This window comes from Oncorhynchus masou, chromosome 10 (genome assembly GCF_036934945.1).
Source record: "Oncorhynchus masou masou isolate Uvic2021 chromosome 10, UVic_Omas_1.1, whole genome shotgun sequence".
In the NCBI taxonomy this organism is placed as follows: Eukaryota; Metazoa; Chordata; class Actinopteri; order Salmoniformes; family Salmonidae; genus Oncorhynchus; species Oncorhynchus masou.
Window position 1 is genome coordinate 15,887,345 of NC_088221.1, and position 14,292 is coordinate 15,901,636.

A 14,292-nucleotide genomic window follows, 5' to 3' on the forward strand; every position below is an offset into this window, starting at 1 on the left:
GGAGAAGAATGCCAGTGTTTAGAGACAGAATCCATTGGCTTGTCAGGTGCGCTGGCGGAGTGTGTGCAGTAATTTCCTCCCCTGGCTAAAGGTGAAGAGTGTTTGCAGTGCAAGCAGTGGGGTGACTGTCAGCTCCACTGATCACAGGAGACTTCCCTCATCTGCACCCCGACGGCTCACCTTGACAGCGTTCTCGCTTGCCTCCCTCTTTAAAATCCGCGAATTTCATTACTTCAGCCATAACGAAGCCCTTCTCAAAGTCCGCGTGGATCTTGCCGGCTGCCTGTGGAGCCTTGGTTCCTTTCTGTCAGGAGGAGGAAAGAGAAAGGACGCACAAGGTAAATTAATTGTTTTGGAGAAGATGGATTTCAGCACAGGACTGACATGCTGTTTGATAGGGGGATGGTGAAGTGAGCATGGGTAGGGGGTGTGTTGGGGGTTATTCTTGCCTCGCTCCTGATTTCTGGATTGCACGTCACACGGTTGTGCCTTGCTAGAGTAGCCTTGAGGCCGATAAGGAGCCTGCTCTGCTATCAATGCCCACCAGCAATTTCTGATTCCGTGGCGCTATTGATTTCTGTCCAAGCAATCTTCCCTCATTGTGGGTTGCTACTCTGGCCTCAGGTCGCCAGAGAGGGAGAGAGGCAGTGTTGCAGGGGGATACACACTGTATTGACCTGGCTGTATCATACCTGACCATTTTGAAATGGAAACTTTCACTACGTTTTATATACAGTGTGTGCGCTATATCCCCTTTGTCATGTATTCCTAGCACAGCAGATGATTGAAAGGAAATATAAAGGATCCCTTTATAGAATATACATTCATACATACATTTAAAACCAACATTATAACAGAATGACCAAGGAAAATATGAAATTGGTTGTTTTTCTCCAAGAATAAAAAACAACCGTCCCCCCCAACTTTTATAAATTCTTCCTACATTAAATCCCATTTAGCATCAGAAGTCACAACGGTCTCTGATAAAATACGCAATTTATATGCATTGAAATAATGCCTGGGAAAATGACAAATTACCCAAATAAGTGACATCCCTGCGCGGCATCATTATGACTTGTGCCTGTCGACCTCCTCTCCCTCTCTCTCTCTCGGCTCTGTAGCACTGTGCTCCAAAACTGCGGAGCACTTTTAATTATGTATATAATCAGGTTGGGGTCAACATATTTCATGCCAAAAGAATGATGTGCATTTAATGACTCCAATACATTACCATCCCTATGCAATCTCATTGACGGAGTGCTTGTAAGTTTAACTACCATTAATCAGCATCAAGGTTTGTCTAGGTAGAGAAAAATAGATTAGGGGCTGATTTTGTCCTATAGCGCATTACAAGAGATACACATCATAGCAGTTAACGGCTATGCAGAGCAGCCTGATAGATAATGGTCACCTCGAGGCTGCCTAATAAAGCATGCTAAAGGGCTTAGCAGCACCATGTTACAGAGTGTCGTTTTTACAATGTAAGATGTATTGGGTTAATATAGCTACTCACTGATGCTTACCTGACTAAACGCCTCACACAATCAAGGCTAGCCGTAATCAGTTATGTCAAAGGAGACAAGCCCATAGGAGAAATGCTTGGAGGAGTTCTGTTACTTTCCTAAACCCACTGAGGACATCACTCATGGCTGGGCAGAGGTGGCTCATATATTTAACCACTATGATGTCACCCAAATAAAAATGTTCTGTTTATTATCAACCTAAAACGTTTTCTTAATAACATACATACTTTCAGTTTAGTTAGTTGTAAAAAAGAAAACTGCTCACATTCCTTACACAGATCGACTAGCGAATCAGAATGCATCTCCTGACAGGTTAAAACCTTATTATGACTGCTCTTAATCCTTCTAACATTTACACAATACCAGTGCGCCAAGCCAACATCTGTATCGATGTAAATCCTCCTGTGATTCAGTGTCACCCAGGCTCTCGGCGGGCTCAGTAAACTGAGACACAGAGAGGAGGAGCCCCCAGCAAGACCCACAAACGGTTGAATAAAAAGCCACATCAATTTCAGCACAGACAACCCCCGTCACACAGATTAGGCAGGCACAATGCTAGGGCCCCTTATCTCCCGTGGCAGGAGGAGGGCAGGCAGATCTGCACGGGATGGAAACATTCTCAGGAAGTAATGGGCAAAATCAATTGTTGCCCTCCTCAATCAAAGTAGCCCCCACTTTCACTGTTCAGCAGCTCAACAGTAATTGAAGTTATCCTTGGTCTGTAATGACTAGCTAAAGCTGGACCATGACAAAGTTGAAAGTGGCTGATATCAGGCTGCATGCCAGCAGGGTGGAACGGTATGCGGCGCGGCCGGCCGCGGGGGCAGGGTCTTACCCGGATGGTCCCCGCACGGACCTCATCTGGTCCAGCTGTGAAGAAGTACTCCAACTGTAGAGCTCCATAGCCAGCCTTGATGATCCTTGTCAGAACGCTGTCGGAATAAGCAGGGTGAAAGCAATTCTATTTTCCATGTTGTTCGTGGTGCTGTAAATGCTAGGTCTTTTAGGATATTTTAGTGGTGCTTTGATTCGTAGCCAAAGTTCACGTCTGTAGCAAGACCACATCAATTCCAATACATAAACACATTAAATAAATAAAATAGGGTCAACATTAAATATTTAATTCTCCAGCGATTTAAAAAAAATGTATTGTCACGCTTGCCCGTCTCATTTAGCACCTTTAAGAATTCATCCCAATGTCTCTCTGAGCAGAGAAAAAAAATCTGCTGTCACGATTTCTCTTCCTCCATGGAGGTTTTCACATACGAACAATACACCCGAAATGTCCAAGTTATAATTATACCTGTAGATGACAGATGACAGTTAAAAACTTAATTGATAAGAAAACCCTTTGACTGAGTTGTTCCCGTATAGAGAGGGATCCTTGCTTTATAATGGTAATTACTCTACCATGTATTATTCTATCAGCGCACGCAATTAAAGGAGTCTGAATGCTAATTAACCTCTGAGCCTTGTGCTCGGTGCAGTACGTCTTAAATCTCCTCTTCACTCATGTCCTGCAGGAGACTCTCCACTCCTCCGCTGAAGGGGATGACCAACGCCCCGGGGTCGTGAACTGTCTACCCACTCCTTGATTGTCACTAACCTGGACAGTAGACACAACAACACAGGCAGGTTGGAGCTTCATGGTGCCGGTGTTGACTGACAGGACAGAACAGAGCAGCGTTTGTTATCAGTCGGCTGGCCGATGCATATTCATGAGAGAACAGCCGTGCCTGTTTACCACGTCGTTTCGGAACATTGCCTTCCCCAAGGTCGCGCTGTGATTGCACAGTTTCACTTTGTTACCGAGTTTGCCTTATTAACAAGTTCCCAGTTCAGGAATAAGTTTGCCATCTCATGCCTAGGTATGAATACATGCAATGACATCCCATTAAGAAAAAGCAGATTGTTGACAATTATCATGGTTAAAATGGCAGTGTTTTTACCCCAAATTCACTCCAAGGTTACAGCTCTACTGTTAAGTACAAGTTGATTTATTTCAAACAGTTAGTAGCCATTCCAGTAATTGCCCTAAGGCCTGGAGGATGGATGTAAGTATAGTATTCCCACTTATGAACGTCTTAGTCATTCCCTTCCCTTAAATCCCTTTTAAGAGTGTTTTTCTGCCCTGTGACTCAGCGGGAGACCTGACATTGCAGGACAAAGATATCCTCACAGTTAATGGTAACTCTCTGCCAGAACAATGTGGGGTGGGGGGTGCTGGGGGGGGGGGTCGGATAATTATGAGATTAGCCCCACGCGTTTACAGCCTGTCCTGGGATTGGACGAAGCCCAACGAGCAGCATCACACAGACCCATTTTCACACATTGGGCCCGAAAGAGAGAGCTCCCAGGCTTCTGGATTGATTCTAAAGGCCCGTCGTTATCTGTAATCCCGGTTTCCTGTTTACAAAACCTATAAGAAATCCAAGGCTGGGAGTGGCCGCACAACCTCAATACCACAGCTATTCTAATAATAATGTCACCCGTTTATCATCTAACTATTGGATCACTGGTTCAGTCAATCCATCTCGGGTGTCTTTCTATCACTTACAACTGAACAATACTATCAATGCTAAATATCGGAGAAGAATTCCAACTTCTGGGAAATGTCATTGCAGCTTCATAACAGCTGCGGTTGCTTGGATGCTTTTTTGATCATTTGATTTATCTTACTGAGTGCTGCCAAACGTGCATCAGGGCAGACCATCAGTGTATTCTCTCGGCAATAAGCATAACCATCTATCTACAACCAATATTTCACTTCCTGCTAACACAGAGGCTGTGATGCACTTAAACTAGAGTCGAGGATTTGACAGGCGCCACTACGAGCTGGTCACCCCTTCTCATGAAGGGAAAAATGTACATTTAGTGGAAACTCAAACTCGAAAGCCAAGGAGATGACTGCCTCTCCAAGTAGGGAAAAGAATCCAATCTAGGATAATAACAGCTGTAGTTTGTCACTTTTAGGAGCCGAGTCGTCTATTGGCTGGCAGATTATTTGCATTCCTCAGGTATCACGTTCTCTACAGGCGACTGAATAATGATTCACAAATCACTCTCCCGACACCAGTCAAGGGCTGTGATCCTGTGAATAGGCCATTGTACCTGAGACTGTAATTGGCGAAGACCTGACAGAATCGAGCGTCGTCAGCCAAGCAACAAAGAGGCTCTTGGTGGAGCGCTGAGGGATGATTTTAATCATGTGGAAGCCAAGATGGAGAACGTGAGCGCCAAATGAGCACGGGGGTCCCTGTCTCCGCGCAGAGTGACACAGGAGCAGGCAAACACCGTGCCACAGGAACAAGGTACACCCCCTTCGTGCAACAGAGGGAACGCAGCACTGTCAAATGAGATTTGATGTTCTGTCAACATGACTTTTCTGAACAACTTCATCAACTTCACCAGTCTAGTTACGCCACTTTACAATCGTATTTACATCCTCTCCAAAGCATCTCGACAAATGAATTGGGTAAATGTTAATATCAAAACATCAAAAATATGGCTTCTCTCTAATGAGTTAAAATGCTGAACTTAATCACACACACACATAAAGATGAGCAAAAATGACTGTATGACATAAATAATACAAATACTGAGATATACTCAAACAAATTGGGAAATAATATCATCTTATAATAACCCTAACCCTAACCGCTCAGAGAAAGAGATTTGTTGAAAGAGTAATACATGATTTTTTTGTTGCAAAAAGAGCATTAAAATGTTTGGCACCACCGTTTTCAATACCTTTCAATACCTTCCCTCGTGACTTTTCTAAAATGTTTTATGAGATTGGAGAACACATTGAGAGGGATCTTAGACCATTCCTTCAAACAGAATTTTCAATGGGTTTCAAGTCTGGAGACTGAGATGGCCATTGCAACATTTTGATTTTGTGGTCAATTAATAATTTATTTGTGAATTTTGATTAGTGCTTGAGGTTATTGTCTTGCTGGAAGATCCACTTGCGGCCAAGTGTCAGCCTAGCCAGGAGGCAACCAGGTTTTTGGCTAAAATCTCATTGTACTTGATATAGTTCATGATACCATTGACCTTAACAAGGGTCCCAGGACCAGTGGAAGGAAAATAGCCCCATAACATCAAAGATCAACCACCATATTTTACTGTAGGTACTTTGCTGCATATTCTTCTGTTTTTCAACACATAACCTACCACACAGATTTAAATCCAAACTGTAACTTGGCCATTCCAGCGCATTCACCGTCTTCTTGGTAAGCAACTCCCGTGTTTGAGGTTATTGTCCTGCTGAAAGATGAATTTCTCTCCCAGTGTCTGGTGTAAAGCCGTTTTTTCTCTCAGAAGCAGGTCTTCTAGGATTTTGCCTGTGCTTAGCGCCGTTTCTTTTCATCCTGAAAAACTCCCCAGTCTGTGCCGATGTCAAGCATACCCATACCATGATGCAGCCACTACCATCAGTGATGTTTGTGTTGGATTTTCCCCAAACATAAGGCTTTGCGTTTAAGCCAAATAGTGCATTCCTTTGCCATTTTTTTTGCATTGTTACTTTAGTGTCTTGTTGCATATACATTATTACTTTAGTTCCTTGTTGCATACATACAGTGCCTTGCGAAAGTATTCGGCCCCCTTGAACTTTGCGACCTTTTGCCACATTTCAGGCTTCAAACATAAAGATATAAAACTGTATTTTTTTGTGAAGAATCAACAACAAGTGGGACACAATCATGAAGTGGAACGACATTTATTGGATATTTCAAACTTTTTTAACAAATCAAAAACTGAAAAATTGGGCGTGCAAAATTATTCAGCCCCCTTAAGTTAATACTTTGTAGCGCCACCTTTTGCTGCGATTACAGCTGTAAGTCGCTTGGGGTATGTCTCTATCAGTTTTGCACATCGAGAGACTGAAATTTTTTCCCATTCCTCCTTGCAAAACAGCTCGAGCTCAGTGAGGTTGGATGGAGAGCATTTGTGAACAGCAGTTTTCAGTTCTTTCCACAGATTCTCGATTGGATTCAGGTCTGGACTTTGACTTGGCCATTCTAACACCTGGATATGTTTATTTTTGAACCATTCCATTGTAGATTTTGCTTTATGTTTTAGGTCATTGTCTTGTTGGAAGACAAATCTCCGTCCCAGTCTCAGGTCTTTTGCAGACTCCATCAGATTTTCTTCCAGAATGGTCCTGTATTTGGCTCCATCCATCTTCCCATCAATTTCAACCATCTTCCCTGTCCCTGCTGAAGAAAAGCAGGCCCAAACCATGATGCTGCCACCACCATGTTTGACAGTGGGGATGGTGTGATGAGCTGTGTTGCTTTTACGCCAAACATAATGTTTTGCATTGTTGCCAAAAAGTTCAATTTTGGTTTCATCTGACCAGAGCACCTTCTTCCACATGTTTGGTGTGTCTCCCAGGTGGCTTGTGGCAAACTTTAACCAGCACTTTTTATGGATATCTTTAAGAAATGGCTTTCTTCTTGCCACTCTTCCATAAAGGCCAGATTTGTGCAATTAACGACTGATTGTTGTCCTATGGACAGAGTCTCCCACCTCAGCAGTAGATCTCTGCAGTTCATCCAGAGTGATCATGGGCCTCTTGGCTGCATCTCTGATCAGTCTTCTCCCTGTATGAGCTGAAAGTTTAGAGGGACGGCCAGGTCTTGGTAGATTTGCAGTGGTCTGATACTCCTTCCATTTCAATATTATCGCTTGCACAGTGCTCCTTGGGATGTTTAAAGCTTGGGAAATCTTTTTGTATCCAAATCCGGCTTTAAACTTCTTCACAACAGTATCTCGGACCTGCCTGGTGTGTTCCTTGTTCTTCATGATGCTCTCTGCGCTTTTAACTGACCTCTAAGACTATTACAGTGCAGGTGCATTTATACGGAGACTTGATTACACACAGGTGGATTGTATTTATCATCATTAGTCATTTAGGTCAACATTGGATCATTCAGAGATCCTCACTGAACTTCTGGAGAGAGTTTGCTGCACTGAAAGTAAAGGGGCTGAATAATTTAGCACGCCCAATTTTTCAGTTTTTGATTTGTTAAAAAAGTTTGAAATATCCAATAAATGTCGATCCACTTCATGATTGTGTCCCACTTGTTGTTGATTCTTCACAAAAAAATACAGTTTTATATCTTTATGTTTGAAGCCTGAAATGTGGCAAAAGGTCGCAAAGTTCAAGGGGGCCGAATACTTTCGCAAGGCACTGTATACATTATTACTTTAGTGCCTTGTTGCATATATATATACATTATTACTTTAGTGTCTTGTTGCATATATATACATTATTACTTTAGTGCCTTGTTGCATACATATACATTATTACTTTAGTGCCTTGTTGCATACATATACATTATTGGAATGTTTTTATTATATTTCATTATTCTTTTCACTCTGTCATTTAGGTAATTCTTGTGGGGTCAATCAATCAATCAGTCAATCAATCAAGCAAATTGATTTATAAAGCCCTTTTTACATCAGCCGATGTCACAAAGAAACCCAGCCTAAAACCCCAAACAGCAAGCAATGCAGGTGTAGAAGCACGTTGACTAGGAAAAACCCACTAGAAAGGCAGGAACCTTGGAAGAAACCGAGAGAGGAACCAGGCTCTGATGGGTGTCCAGTCCTCTTCTGGCTGTGCCGGGTGGAGGTTCAAACGTTCATAGATCACCAGCAGGGTCAAATAATAATAATCACAGTGGTTGTGGAGGGTGCAACAGGTCAGCACCTCAGGAGTAAATGTCAGTTGGCTTTTCATAGCCAATCATTCAGAGCTGGAGACAGCAGGTGCGGTAGACCGAGAGAGTCGAAAACAGCAGGCCCAGGACAAGGTAGCACTTCCGGTGAACAGGTCAGGGTTCCATAGCCGCAGGCAGAACAGTTGAAACTGGAGCAGCTACTGGAGTCACTACAATGTTGTTGTAGTGTTCTAGTTAGTTTTCTCCCAGCACAGCAAAATAACTCTGAAGCTGTTTTAAATTCACCAATGGCCTCATGGTGACATCCCTAAGCAGTTTCTATCCGGTCCTGCAGCTCAGGTCAGAAGCATGACTGGATCTTTGATGTGTCTGGGTGGTTTAATAAATCATCCACAGCATAATTATTAACTTGACCATGCTCTAAGATATACTCAATGTCTGATTCGTTATTGTTACCCATCTACCAATCAGGGCCCTCATTTATGAGGTTTTTGAAAAGCCCCCTGGTCTTTGTCGTTTAATATGTGCTTGAAATTCAATACTTGACTGAGGGGCCTTACAGATGTGGGGGACAGAGGAAAGGGTAGTCATTTGAAAATCATGTCGACCCCTATTATTTCACAGAGTGAATCCATATAACCTATAATATGATTAGTTAAGACAAATTTGACTTCTGAATATAGCCTTGCCTACACAAAGGGAGTGAATACTTATGCAACAATTATATTTACACATTTTATTTGAGAATTATTTTGGTAGAATTTTCACTTTGACATTATGGAGTATTATGTGTAGATCAATGACAAAAATGTAAAAAATTCAATCCCACTTTGTAACACAATATATTTTTTTGCATTACAAAGTAGGGTTGAATTTGTCATTGATCTATGTATAATACTCCATATTGTCATAGTGAAAAGAAAATGATACCAAAATAATTCTACAAATAAATATAATTGTTGCATAAGTATTCACTCTCTTTGTGTCGGCAAGGATAACTTCAGAAGTCAAAATGTGTGAAATAATAGGGTTTGACATGATTTTCAAATGACCTCTGTGGCAAAAGTTCAAGGAGGTGTACACTTTCTATAGGCACTAAAGACTGTATATATACAGTACCAGTCAAAAGTTAAGACAGCAAAGCTGTCATCAAGGAAAATATAAACACTTTTTTGGTTACTACATAGTTCCATATGTGTTATTTCATAGTTTTGTTGTCTTCACTATTATTCAACAATGTATAAAATAGTAAAAATAAAGAAAACCCTTGAATGAGTAGGTGTGTCCAACATTTTGACTGATAATGTACACTGAACAAAAATATGAACGCAACATGTAAAGTGTTGGTCCCATGTTTCATGAGCTGAAATGAAAGATCCCAGAAATGTTCCATACACACAAAAAGCTAATTTCTCTCAAATTCTGTTAACATTTTTTTTGAACATCCCTGTTAGTGAGCATTTCTCCTTTGCAGAGATAATCCATCTGCATGACAGGTGTGACATATCAAGGAGCTGATTAAACAGCATGATCATTAATCAGAATAATGGCACTGGACGGGATGGCTGCCGTTTTACGGGCTCCTAACCAACTGTGCCATTTTGCTAGTTTTTTTGTAACTTATTTTGTACATAATGTTGCTGCTACTGTCTCCTATGACCAAAAAGAGCTTCTGGACATCAGAACAGTGATTACTCACCTCGAACTGGACAAAGATTTTTTCGTTAACGAGTCCAATGCGAAGGATATACTGTTTCTCGAGACCAGGCCCAAACCCCGTCATTTGCGTGCAGAAAAGACAGAGAAAAAGAGGGCGGAGGTCGAGCTGCCTTCTGAGAATTCGTAGGCGAGTGAGTAAACTTCCACTACCATCCGAACTATTGGCCAATGTGCAATCACTGAAAAATAAAATGGATGATCTACAATTAAGACAATAAAAACTGTAATATCTTGTGTTTCACGGAGTCGTGGCTAAACGATGACCCGGTATTTCGTGCATTGGCAGGACAAAGAAGCTATGTGTGGTAAGACAAGGGGCGGGGATGTGTGTCTCCTTGTAAAAAACAGCTGGTGCACAAATTCTAATATTAAAGGTATCGCTCGCCTGAGGAAGAGTACCTCATGATAAGCTGTAGACCACACTATCTACCAAGAGAGTTCTCATCTATATTATTTGTAGCTGTTTATTTACCACCACAAACTGATGCTGGCACTAAGACCGCACTCAACCAGCTGTATAAGGCCATTAGCAAACAATAAAATGCTCATCCAGAAGTGGTGCTCCGAGTGGTCGGGGACTTTTATGTAGGAAAACTTCAATCCGTTTTACCAAATTTCCACCAGCATGTCACATGTGCAACCAAAGGGAGAAAAAAAACTTGAGACGACCTTTACTCCACACACAGAGACACATACAAAGCTCTCCTTCGTCCTCCATTTGGAAAATCTGACCATAATTCTACCCTCTTGATTCCTGCTTACAAGAAAAACTAAAGTAGGAAGTACTAGTGACTCGCTCAATACAGAAGTGGTCAGATGACGCCGATGCCACGCTACAGGACTGTTTTGCTAGCACAGACTGGAATATGTTCCAGGATTCATCCAATGACATTGAGGAATATGCCATCTCAGTCCCCGGCTTCATCCAAAAGTGCATTGACGACGTCGTCCCCAGTGACCGTACGTACATATCCCAACTCGAAGCCATGGATTACAGGGAACATCTGCACTGAGCTAAAGGCTAGAGCTGCCGCTTTCAAGGAGCGGGACACTAATCCGGACGCTTATAAGAAATCCTGCTATGCCCTCAGATGAACCATCAAACAGGCAAAGCTTCAATACAGGACTAAGATTGAATCCTCCTATACAGGCTCTGACGCTTGTCGGATGTGGCAGGGCTTGAAGACTATTACAGACTACAAAGGGAAAACCCAGCCTCGAGCTGCCCAGTGACGCGAGTCTACCAGATGAGCTAAATGACTTTCATGCTCGCTTCGAGGCAAGCAACACTGAAGCATGCATGAGATAACCAGCCATTCAGGACGACTGTGTGATCACGCTCTCGGTAGCCGACGTGAGCAAGACCTTTAAACAGGTCAACATTCACAAAGCTGCGGAGCCAGACGGATTACCAGGACGTGTACTCAAAGCATGCGCAGACCACCTGGCAAGTGTCTTTACTGACATTTTCAACCTCTCCCAGACCAAGTCTGTAATACCTATATGTTTCAAGCAGACCACCATAGTACCTGTGTACAAGGAAGCAAAGGTAACCTGGCTAAATGATTACCGCCGCCTCACGTCGGTAGCCATGAAGATGACGCATGCCCTTTCCCACCTGGACAAAAGGAGCACCTATGTGAGAATGCTGTTCATTGACTACAGCTCAGCGTTCAACACCATAGTGCCCACAAAGCTCATCATTAAGCTAAGGACCCTGGGACTAAACACCTCCCTCTGCAACTGGATCCTGGACTTCCTGATGGGCCACCCCCAGGTGGTAAGGGTAGGCAACAACACATCTGCCATGCTGATCCTCAACACTGGAGCCCCTCAGGGGTGATTGCTTAGTCCCCTCCTGTACTCCCTGTTCACCCACGACTGCGTGGCCAAACATGACTCCAAAACCATCATTAAGTTTGCTGATGAAACAGTGGTAGGCCTGATCACAGACAACGATGAGACTGACGACCTCCCCACAGTCTGAGACCTGGCAGTGTGGTGCCAGAACAACAACCTATCCCTATCAATGCACAAGACGAGACCCAGATGCAGACACAGGAGGCAGATGGTTGGAGTCTTACAATGTTAATTAATCCAAAAAGGGGATGGCAAAAGAATGGTTGTGTACAGGCAAAAGGTCAAAACCAGTTCAGAGTCCAATAGGTACCGAAGGGCAGGCAGATTCAACGTCAGGGCAGGCAGGATGATCAGGCAGGTGGGAAAGTAGTCCAGAGTCAGGCAATGGTCAAAACCGGGAAGACTAGCAAAAGAGAATAGAAAAGGAGTCCGGGGAAAAACACGCTGGTTGACTTGACTAAACATGTAAGATGAACTGGCACAGAGAGACAGGAAACACAGGGATAAATACACTGGGAAAAATAAGCGACACCTGGAGGGGGTGGAGACAATCACAGGGACAGGTGAAACAGATCAGTGCGTTACACTCCCTCAATGTGAGCAAGACAAAGGAGCAGATCGTGGTTGACAGGAAACGGTGGGCCGAACAGGCCCCCATTAGCATCGACGGGGCTGTAGTGGAGCGGGTCGAGAGTTTCAAGTTCCTTGGTGTCCACATCACCAACGAACTATCATGGACCAAACACACCAAGACAGTCGTGAAGAAGGCACGACAGCATCTTTTCCCCCACAGGAGACTGAACACATTTGGCATGGGTTCCCAGATTCTACAGCTGCACCATTGAGAGCATACTGGCCGGTTGCATCACCGCGTGGTAAGGCAACTGCTCGGCATCTGACCGTAAGGCGCTACAGAGAGAGTGCGTACGGCCCAGTACATTACTGGAGCCAAGCTTTCTATCATCTAGGACCTAAATACTAGGCAGTGTCAGAGGAAGGCAAAAAAAATGTCAAAGACTCCAGTCACCCAAGTCATACACTGTTCTCTCTACTACCGCACGGCAAGCGCTACCAAAAAGCTCCTTAACAGCTTCTACCACCAAGCCATAAGACTGCTGAACAATTAATCAAATGGCCACCCGGACTATTTACATTGACACGCCCCCCCTCCCTTTGTTTTTAAACTGCTGCTACTCGCTATTTATTATCAATGCAGAGTCACTTTACCCCTACCTACATTTACAAAATAACTCGACTACCAGTACCCCCTGTATATAGCCTCGTTATTGTTGTTTATTGTGTTACATTTTATTTGACTATTTTTACTTTAATTTATTTAATAAATATTTTTCTTGAATTGCATTGTTGGTTAAGGTATTGTAAGTAAGCATTTCACGGTAAGGTTGTACTCGGAGCATGTGACAAATAACAGTTGATTTTATTTGATTACACAGGTGCATCTTGTGCTGGGGACAATACAGAGGTCACTCTAAAATGTGCAATTATGGGACACAACACAATGCCACAGATGTCTCAAGTTTTGAGGGAGTGTGCAATTGGCATGCTGACTGCAGGAATGTCCACCAGAGCTCTTGCCAGGGAATTGACTATTCATTTCTCGACCAACGTCGATTTAGAGAATTTGGCAGTACATCCAACTGGACTTACAACCGCAGAACCAGATGTAACCATGTCAGCCCAGGACCTCCACATCCGGCTTCTTCACCTGCGGGATCGCCTGAGACCAGCAGCCTGGGCAGCTGAAGAAACTGTGGGTTTGCACAACTGAAGAATTTCTGCACAAACGGTCAGAAACTGTCTCTCGTAACCAACTCCTATTCGATGCCCACTGGCACAATGGAAAGGATAATACAGAGCCAGCGGCCCGCTAACAAGGAATGCACCCCCCTCCCTCCTTCTCCGTGGATGACGTGAGTAAAACATTTAAACGTGTTAACCCTCGCAAGGCTACTGGCCCTGACGGCATCCCTAGCTGCATCCTCAGGGCATGTGGAAAACAGCTTGCTGGTGACATATTTAATCGCTCCCTATCCCAGACTGCTGTCCCCACATGCTTCAAGATGGCCACCATTGTTCCTGTAACCAAGAAGGTAAAGATTACTGAACTAAATGGCTACCACCCCGTAGCACTCACTTCCGTCATTATGAAGTGCTTTGAGAGACTAGTCAAGGATCATATCACCTCCACCTTACCGGCCACCCTAGACCCACTTCAGTTTGCATACCGCCCCAACAGGTCCACAGACGATGCAATCGCCATCACACTGCCCTATCCCACCTGGACAAAAGGAATCCCTATGTAAGAATGCTGTTCATTGACTACAGCTCAGCATTCAACACCATAGTACCCTCCAAGCTCATCATCAAGCTGGAGGCCCTGGGTCTCAACCCCGCCCTGTGCAATTGGGTCCTGGACTTTCTGACGGGCCGCCCCCCAGGTGGAAAGGTAGGAAACAACATCTCCACTTCGCTGACCT

At 43.7% G+C, this 14,292-nt stretch overlaps 1 pseudogene; it reads right to left on the minus strand.

Annotated features, from left to right (window-relative positions):
• LOC135547231 (obg-like ATPase 1) overlaps positions 1 to 14,292 on the minus strand; it is a 40,037-nt pseudogene that overhangs the window by 3,286 nt on the left and 22,459 nt on the right.